We start from the raw sequence: 9,305 nt of genomic DNA on the forward strand, positions 1-9,305 counted from the left end.
AGGATTTTGGAGCATATCATTAAGCACTTGAGCAAGAGGCTCATTAAGCAACACCTCATCCCTCCTTGATAGTATTGGCTTTTCCTATGGACTCAATGTGATCTTGGATCACTAAAATGTAAAATGAAGAGTCTTGAGCTTTAAGCTTTAGCCAATCCTTTGTCCTTAGCATCTTGGAGAACTTCCCACAACCTTTAGTCCATGCCACTCCATTGTTGAACTTATCTGAAACATACTAGATAGAAACGTTAGTCCAACAAGAGATATGTTGTCATTAATTACCAAAACCACCTAGGGAGCACTTGTGCTTTCAATCTCCCCCTTTTTGGTAATTGATGGCAACATACATCAAAGCTTTAGATAAAGATATAAAGAACAGCAAGTAAAGCTTTGGAAGGACATGTAACAAGCATAGGCTCCCCCTACATGTATGCACTCATGTAAATATGAAATATAGAGGCATGTGAGAGCATAACCATGACAGAGTAGGCAATGTGTTACATGTATCTTGGACATATGCATCAGAGCAAAAGATTATCAAGGAAAATACCTTCATGCTCATGAGTCCTTCTTGCAAACAGTATGTACATAAGCAAGAATTCCTCATACTCATGATTTTTGATGCATACACTTACCTTGTAGTCTTTGGCTGGCTTAGGATGGAATGAACCTGCACAAACAAGGTTAGATAACACAGGTACATCCACTAGCCAGAGCAAACAAAAGAAACCACAAGAATACCAAGACTGGGATGACATGTATAGGGATGGCAATGGGGACAATCCCCTATGGGGACCCATAGAACATCCCCGTACCCATCTATTCCCCATCACCCCATCCCCATCCCCGTTTGCATGACCGGGGATGAAATTTTCCCATACCCATGCCCCACTGGGGAGCGGGGCCCCATTAGGGTCCCCATCCCCATAAACAAATAATCATATATATAATATGATAAAATACAATCAACATTTATTAAAGTGAAATAACAAATAAAAATGCACTAATAATGATACATGGCGACAAGATGTTGTATGCACCATGGTTGAACACATAACAAGCCATAATGGGCATGTTTCCAACACAAATATCATAGAAATATTGAATAGCGTGAGCACACGCTTGAAGAGAGTATCAATGCAAACACCACATTTAATAAGGACGAAATTTGTCTGACTCGCTTGACATAATTTATTGACTACAAAATTTGTCTGACTCGCTTGACATAATTTATTGACTCCAACATAAGGTTCCATGTGACCATAACTAACTTAAGGTAAACATGATCGTGCGCAAAAGTATTGCAGAGGTAGCAAGCTAACAGCTACAGCCTTGGTATGTGTTCGACATCATTGTTTGTTGAAGTTGAGCTGACTTGTAGGAAGTACAGAAGGAACCCCCTCTATAGTGTGATGCGCTGCAGAAACACATACGACAACCATAAAAAAATGCTTGATGAATAGATAAAAATCTTTGAAGTATGAAAATGGTGCCATGTACAATCTTAGATTGACTCACCTCTAAACCTTCTTGTATATCATCAAGGCAACTCCAGAAACTAGCAGCCTCGGTCTTCTCATCATCTACATGTGACATGTCCAAAAAAACAGAAACATAAATTTAATCATAAAACTAGAAAATAGAAATGGTTAAAGGATCAAATGATAGAGAAATGTGCAAACCTTTAGCTTTGTTTCTCTCCCAGTTTTGTGAACACATTAAAGCCTCTAGCAAATCAGGGGTCAGACGACTGCAGTGCTCACTAAGTACTCTTCCACTTCTACTGAAAGCTGACTCGGAAAATGCTACTTATCTCCCACTACGTGGAAAGAATAAAAGGATATGCATTGATTTGCACACACTAAATTATTATCACGTTAAATGCAAGAATATATATGGTATTGAGTAATATATGTAGTTACCAATTACATAATGATCATGAAAAAAATGATACTACATTTATCATAGGCATGCGTACAAATCAATTCATGTAAATAGACTGTTGTGGTAGTAAAGAAGTGTGAAAAATCATAATCAATCATTATGTGATTATGATTTCTGAAACTACTGACTAATTATTCAGTGCTAGCACGGCACAATTCAGAACTGACTCTCCCCCAAAAATTAGTGGATGATGATTGATGAACAGTACTATAATCAATCTAAAAGTTTGCAAGCCAAGGGTCGACGAAAAACAACTAAATCTTAAAAATTGTGGATGACGACCAGTACTAAATCAATCTAAAATTTCAGCTTCATGACTGAATCTAAAAAGTCTGGACGCCGATCAGTACTACAAGATACTACATGTGAGACATACATGAAAAACAATCTTCACAAATTCCAATCTCCATCGTGTATGGGCCAATCTCCATTAGCAGAAGATGTCCACGTCGGAGCATGAGGGCCAATCAACTAGAAGGACGGCGGGCAGGGAGCACGGCTAGGCGTGGCTAAGGACGGCGGGGCACGGCGGCCGACGAGGAAGGCACCTGCACCGTCGTCGGACTCTATGGCGGGGAGTGGCTCAGGGGGACGGCGCACCTGCGCCGCCGCCGCCGGCCTCTGCTAGGTCGAAGCTGTCGGCTTCTCCTATCCCCTTCTTTTTTCTAGTCGCTCGAAGAGGATAAACATGAGAGAGAGAGAAAGAGAGCACCGTGGAGATGGATGGCTGTAGGAGACGAGGTGATGGTCGTCCGGCTGCTGGTGCCTGGGTCGTGGCTGATGAATTTGATGCATCAGCGTTACCTAGGAACCTTGAGCTACGGCGTTGTGCTTCTCCTGTTGCTGCAGATCTAGGAGTAGGACGTGTTGACTTCTTCGTCATGGCGGCGGCTGAGGTGAGCACGATAAGATGAGAGCTAGGGTTATTAATTTTTTAGGGTTGACTTCATCCTGTATATATAAACATATATATGGTCCTACATGTCATATGTAAAATGCGGATCTCCATTTGGTAGCGGGTCTGGGGACTAGCATACCATCCCCATCCCCGTTGTACCCTATGGGAAATAAATAAGTTCGGTAAATATCCCCATGGGGAAGATTTTCACCCATCCACTGCCCCTAATGGATGAAATCCCCATGGGTTTGGCGGGTATGGGGCCCCATTGCCGTCCCTAGACATGTAGAGAGTGAGTACTAGGTACCACATTGGATTCAACATGTCCCCAAGAGTAAAGATATGCAATGAATTTGACTGATTTCTTTCCCTTAGGTGTCTTGCTCCCCCTGAATCTTACATGGGATATTGGGAGAAGATAGGGAACAGAAAATCAGAGCTGAAAGATACAAATGGATAGAACTTAATGCAAATAAGCACATATGAACATGTCTTTCCCCCAAAAAGACATGTGACATCTCTCCTCTTAAACATCAAGCATCTGGGACATCTGGGATCCTTGAGTATTCTCTCCCCCTGGAAATCTCTTTCTCCCCCTTAATACTTTCTCTCTTGTAGGTGTGGTCCTTGAGACTTTCTCTCCCCCTTGAGCTTTGATGTGATCTCTCTCTCCCCCTTTGACATCAATTTCCAAGAAGGGCTTTCTGGAATCCGTCGTATAGGTTTGGTCCTTGAGACTGAGCACAAAGCAATGGATAAAATTGTGATGCTTGTAGAGGACAAGATTCATTGAGTAGAGCTAGATCAGAAGAAATATAGAACAAGTGGCAAACTGTTTTTCCTATTGCGAAGTCGGTGGCACCGAGTGGCATGTTTCGGTGGTACCGAAAAGATTCGGTTGGACCGAAAATTACAAGTCGGTGAAACCGAGTTTACACAGAGAAAAACACTTGTCACCTCAGCTCACTAGACATGTAGGATCTCACAAAGATTTGCAATGAATTACCTGAAGGATTTACAAGGAATTGGATGCAGAAAAAGCAGAACAAAAACAGAAAGAGAAGAAACTGAAAGATCTAGATGAAGTTGAAAAAGAGAAAGAAAATAAACATGCATGAGACAAATGCATTAACACAAAAAGAACACAAGAGAACTTCATCTAGAGTTGGGCGGTGACATAGTCACCTATGTTAGAGTATATTGACTTAGGAGTCAAGTGAGAACACTTGATCATAGGTCATACTCATCGTTTAAGCTCAAAATGGGGTTACCATTTTTCGTTTAAGCATCTTGATGTATTCACATCTTGTTGAGTTGCTTTGACTCATGTCTTGGAGTAAAGCTTCTCTAAGATGGAATAACATACCTTGGGTGGTGGTGTGGTTCTTGCTCATGTAGTTGAACTTGTGTGGGTGCTCAAGGTTGATGTAGCTCATCAAGAGTTGGGAGCACCACTTGGAGTTTGAGTTCATCTACCTACATGGGTTAGTTCTTGCAAGGAAGAGCACTTGTGTATCCAAAAATGACAAGCGCCACTTGGAGCTTAACATAGAATTTGTCAAAGGATATGTTTGAATGGTTTTGTGCTTCCTTGTCTTCAACCACCATTGTGTAGAGACTTGGTGATGTAGAGATTCCTCAAGATTTGAGTGAGTCGCAATCTCATGGAATTAGATTCAACCAAGCACCTACATGGGTTAGACAACATGCAAGGTACAAATATATCCAAGACATAAGATAGTCATTATAAGAGATATATCATGGATTAGTCATAAGCTCATGTCTTGCATGTATCCAATGGAGTTCCTACTCCAAGTTCGAAGCATCAATAATGTTCAATTCACCTCTCAACCTGCAAAATACTTTCTCATAAAGAGGTTTAGTAAATATATCTGCTAATTGCTTATCGGTGCGAACATGTTTAAGATCAATGTCACCCTTAGCAACATGGTCTCGAATGAAATGATCACGAACTTCAATATGCTTAGTTCGAGAATGTTGTACAGGATTATGACCAATTTTGATAGCACATTCATTGTCACAAAGTAGTGGAACATGTTTCACATAGATCCCATAATCTTTAAGAGTTTGGGTCATCCAAAGTAATTGAGCACAACATGAACCAGCAGCAATGTATTCCGCTTCGGCGGTGGATAAGGATACCGAGTTTTGTTTCTTGGAAGACCAAGGCACAAGAGATCTACCAAGAAATTGACAAGTACCCGAAGTAGACTTTCTATCAACCTTGTCCCCGGCATAATCCGAGTCGGAATAGCCAACAAGATCAAAAGAAGACCTCTTAGGATATCAAATGCCGAAGTTTGGTGTATGAATTAAGTATCTCACTATCCTTTTTACGGCCTTAAGATGACATTCTTTAGGAGCAGCTTGATAACGTGCACACATGCACACACTTAGCATAATGTCGGGACGTGAAGCACATAGGTATAACAAAGAACCAATCATAGAGCGATAAACCTTTTGATCAACCGGTTCACCATCTTTGGTCAAATCAAGATGTCCATTAGTAGGCATGGGTGTAGACATACCTTTGCATTCTTGCATATTGAACTTCTTGAATAAGTCCTTGGTGTACTATTTTGAGAGACAAATGTACCTTCCTTAGTTTGCTTGATTTGCAAACCGAGAAAGAACTTGAGTTCACTCATCATAGACATCTCAAACTTCTCTGACATTAGCTTTCCAAACTTTTCACTAAAGAGAGGGTTAGTTGAACCAAATATGATATCATCAACATAAATTTGGCATACAAATAGTTCTCCATTAACCCTTTTAGTAAAAAGAGTAGAATCAATTTTACCAATTTCAAAACCACTTGCAATAAGGAACTTGGTCAAGCATTTATACCATGCTCTAGGAGCTTGTTTAAGACCATAAAGAGCTTTGTGAAGTTTGTAAACATGATTAGGTTTCTTAGGATTGACAAAGCCGGGAGGTTGTTTGACATAAACTTCCTCCTCTATTTCACCATTTAGAAAAGCACTTTTAATGTCCATTTGGTACAAGGTGATATTATGGTGATTAGCATAGGCAAGTAAGATGCGAATGGACTCAAGTCTAGCAACGGGAGCATATTTCTCACCATAGTCCATACCTTCGACTTGTGTGTACCCTTGGGCGACGAGACGTGCTTTGTTGAGAACCACTTGTCCATCTTCATATTGCTTGTGGCGAAACACCCATTTGGTACCAATGATGTTGTGGTTGTTGTCGGGCTTCTCAACCAATGTCCAAACTTGGTTTCTCTCAAAGTTGTGTAGCTCTTCATGCATAGCGTTTATCCAATCCGGATCTTCCAATGCTTCTTCAACCTTCATAGGTTCAATGCTAGAGATGAATGAATAGTTTTCACAAAAGTTAGCTAAACGAGTCTTTGAGCGAGTGATTCTCCCGGTTTATATATCATTGAAGATTTGCTCGATGGGATGATCTTTGGCAATTCTTGCTCGAACTCGTGAGAGCTTTTGCTTGGGTCTTCGTTGAACATCTTCTTCATCTTGTTCTTCTTCTTGGCCTTCTTCATTGTTGACGTTGTCATTCTCTTGTCGTGGTGGAGAAGGAGGTTGTTGATGTTCGTCTTGGTGCATTTCCTTGTCTTCTTCATCTTGGTGTGTCCCACTTTTGGATGCTTCAAGACCTTGCCGTGAAGTAGAAGCTTCCACTTGGATGGATGAAGTACTCTCCTTCACCTCCGTTGGACGAATTTTGCCAATGGACAAGTCTTGGATTGCTTCTGAAGGGTCTTTGTCTCCTACATCAATTGGCAATTGCTCTACTTGCGAGCCATTAGATTCATCAAACTTCACATCTACCGTCTCTTCGACCTTTCGGGTGAAATTGTTGTAGACACGGTAAGTGTGAGAGTTTGAGCCATAACCAAGTAGGAAACCTTCATGAGATTTAGGAGCAAACTTTGAGCGACGATGCTTGTCAAGAATGTAGCACTTTGAGCCGAATACTCGAAAGTATCCAACTTGGGGTTTGTTACCGGTGAGGAGCTCGTATGCCGTCTTGCCGAGTAGCTTGTGAAGATACAAGTGATTTGTTGCGTGACAAGCTGTCTCAACCGCTTTTGCCCAAAAGTGCTTCGGCGTCTTGTATTCATCAAGCATCGTTCTTGCCATTTCGATGAGCGTCCGGTTCTTCCTCTCAACAACTCCATTTTGTTGAGGTGTGTACGTAGCCGAGAACTCGTGTGAAATCCCTTCTTCGTCAAGAAGGGTGTCCACATTTGCGTTCTTGAACTCCGTTCCATTGTCACTCCGAACCTTCTTGATCTTCACGTCAAACTGATTTTGGGCCTTCCTAGCGAAGTTTTTGAAGATCTTCTGGACCTGCAACTTGTCATTAAGAAAGAACACCCACGTAAATCTTGAAAAATCATCAACTATAACTAGACCAAAAGAATTTCCACCGAGACTCTTGTAGGCGTTGGGACCAAAAAGATCCATATGAAGTAGCTTGAGTGGCCTCCTTGTGGTCATGATGTTCTTCACGGGATGCCTTCCTCCAACCTGTTTACCTGCTTGACAAGCACTGCAAAGTCTATCCTTATCAAATATGACATCGTTAACTCCAAGGATATGGTTTCCTTTAATAAGCTTGTCAAGGTTTCTCATGCCAACGTGACCTAATCGTCTATGCCACAACCAACCTTTTGAGGATTTAGCAATAAAGCAAGTTTTAGGTTGTGCCTTTTTAGAGAAATCGACGATGTAAAGATCACCTCTACGCATACCGGTAAAGACCATTTTATGATTGTCTCGACGAAATACTTGGCAATCTACCTCAGTAAATAGGACATTCAAACCGAAATCAGCAAGTCTAGATACTGAAAGTAAGTTGTAGCCAAGAGATTCAACGAGCATGACATTTTGAATGGAACTATCATGTCAGATGGCCACCTTACCAAGGCCAACCACTTTACCCTTTGAATTATCACCAAAGGTGACATATTTTCAAGGGCCGTCATTTTCAGCAAGCTCACGGAACATCTCTTCATCTCCGGTCATATGATCAGTACATCCACTATCAAGAACCCATTCCTTTCCTCCTGACGCATATCCCCGAAGATTTGCCGTAAGACCAAAATGTCTCATTGCTTCATCAAGATCGAAGTCACGATCATCATCATTATCATAGGATCCATGTTCACCATGATCTTGTGACTCATCATTTCCTAGAGAGGGTAATTCATTAGATAAATGATCATCAAAGTGGTAACCTTTATGAATTCTTATAGCTTCGAATATAATATCACTAATGATTCCAACATCTCCTTTAGCTCGCTTGAGATTGGCAAGCTCAAATAGACAATCACCAAAACTAGGATCACTAGAGTTCATCTTACTCAAGGCAATAGATTTATGGAGAATTTCATCCAAATTTTTCAAGGAATGATCGGGAAATCGTTCCTCAAGAAATTTCCATATAGTATAGGCATAATTAAGAGTAGGCAAACTAGTAATCAAATTTTTGGGCAATCCTCTAATGATGAGCTCAATAGTTCTAAGATTGCGAATCATGTCAATATCTTCATCTAGGGTAGGATGCAAAGGATCAATATGAGGTGCACAAGGGCTAGCAATATACTTGTTCAAATGATATTGATTGAAGATTACACGCATCTCATTTTTCCACTCATGAAAATATTCTCCATCAAGAATAGGCACTCTATGTCTAAGACTCCCTAAAGTAGACACATCCATCTTCCTCCAATGGTGATTAAACCAAGGCAATGGAAACCTGGCTCTGATACCACCTGTAGGACCTTGAAGTGGATGTGTCTAGAGGGGGGGTGATTAGACACTTAATGCTAAAGTTGCAATTTTTAAGCTTTTTCGGTTTAAGTGGAGTTTAGGCATAATTTCAACATTCACAATACATATCAAGCAAGTATGCAAAGAGTGTATAGGCAGCGGAAAGTAAAGCATGCAACTTGCAAGGATGTAAAGGGAAGGGTTTGGAGAATTCAAACGCAATTGGAGACACGGATGTTTTTCCCGTGGTTCGGATAGGTGGTGCTATCCTACATCCACGTTGATGGAGACTTCAACCCACGAAGGGTTACGGTTGCGCGAGTCCACGGAGGGCTCCACCCATGAAGGGTCCACGAAGAAGCAACCTTGTCTATCCCACCATGGCCATCGCCCACGAAGGACTTGCCTCACTAGCGGTAGATCTTCACGAAGTAGGCGATCTCCTTGCCCTTACAAACTCATTGGTTCAACTCCACAATCTTGTCGGAGGCTCCCAAGTGACACCTAGCCAATCTAGGAGACACCACTCTCCAAGAAGTAACAAATGGTGTGTTGATGATGAACTCCTTGCTCTTGTGCTTCAAATGATAGTCTCTCCAACACTCAACTCTCTCTCACAGGATTTGGATTTGGTGGAAAGAAGATTTGAGTGGAAAGCAACTTGGGAAAGGCTAGAGATCAAG

The 9,305-nt window shown here is 41.3% G+C and overlaps 1 long non-coding RNA gene across 2 annotated transcripts; it reads right to left on the reverse strand.

Annotated features, from left to right (window-relative positions):
* Positions 1 to 1,033: 1,033 nt before the first annotated feature.
* LOC119332318 lies at positions 1,034 to 2,686 on the reverse strand. 2 transcript variants are annotated; one of them, XR_005160901.1, is made up of 4 exons: positions 2,321 to 2,686; positions 1,683 to 1,819; positions 1,519 to 1,583; positions 1,034 to 1,417 (listed from the first exon to the last, which is right to left on the reverse strand). It is a non-coding gene; the product is annotated as an uncharacterized LOC119332318 (long non-coding RNA). The 2 variants fall into 2 exon arrangements; XR_005160900.1 differs by having other exon boundaries at positions 1,683 to 2,678.
* Between the last annotated feature and the right edge of the window lie 6,619 nt (positions 2,687 to 9,305).

This window comes from Triticum dicoccoides, chromosome 7A (assembly GCF_002162155.2).
Source record: "Triticum dicoccoides isolate Atlit2015 ecotype Zavitan chromosome 7A, WEW_v2.0, whole genome shotgun sequence".
Taxonomy (NCBI): domain Eukaryota; kingdom Viridiplantae; phylum Streptophyta; class Magnoliopsida; order Poales; family Poaceae; genus Triticum; species Triticum dicoccoides.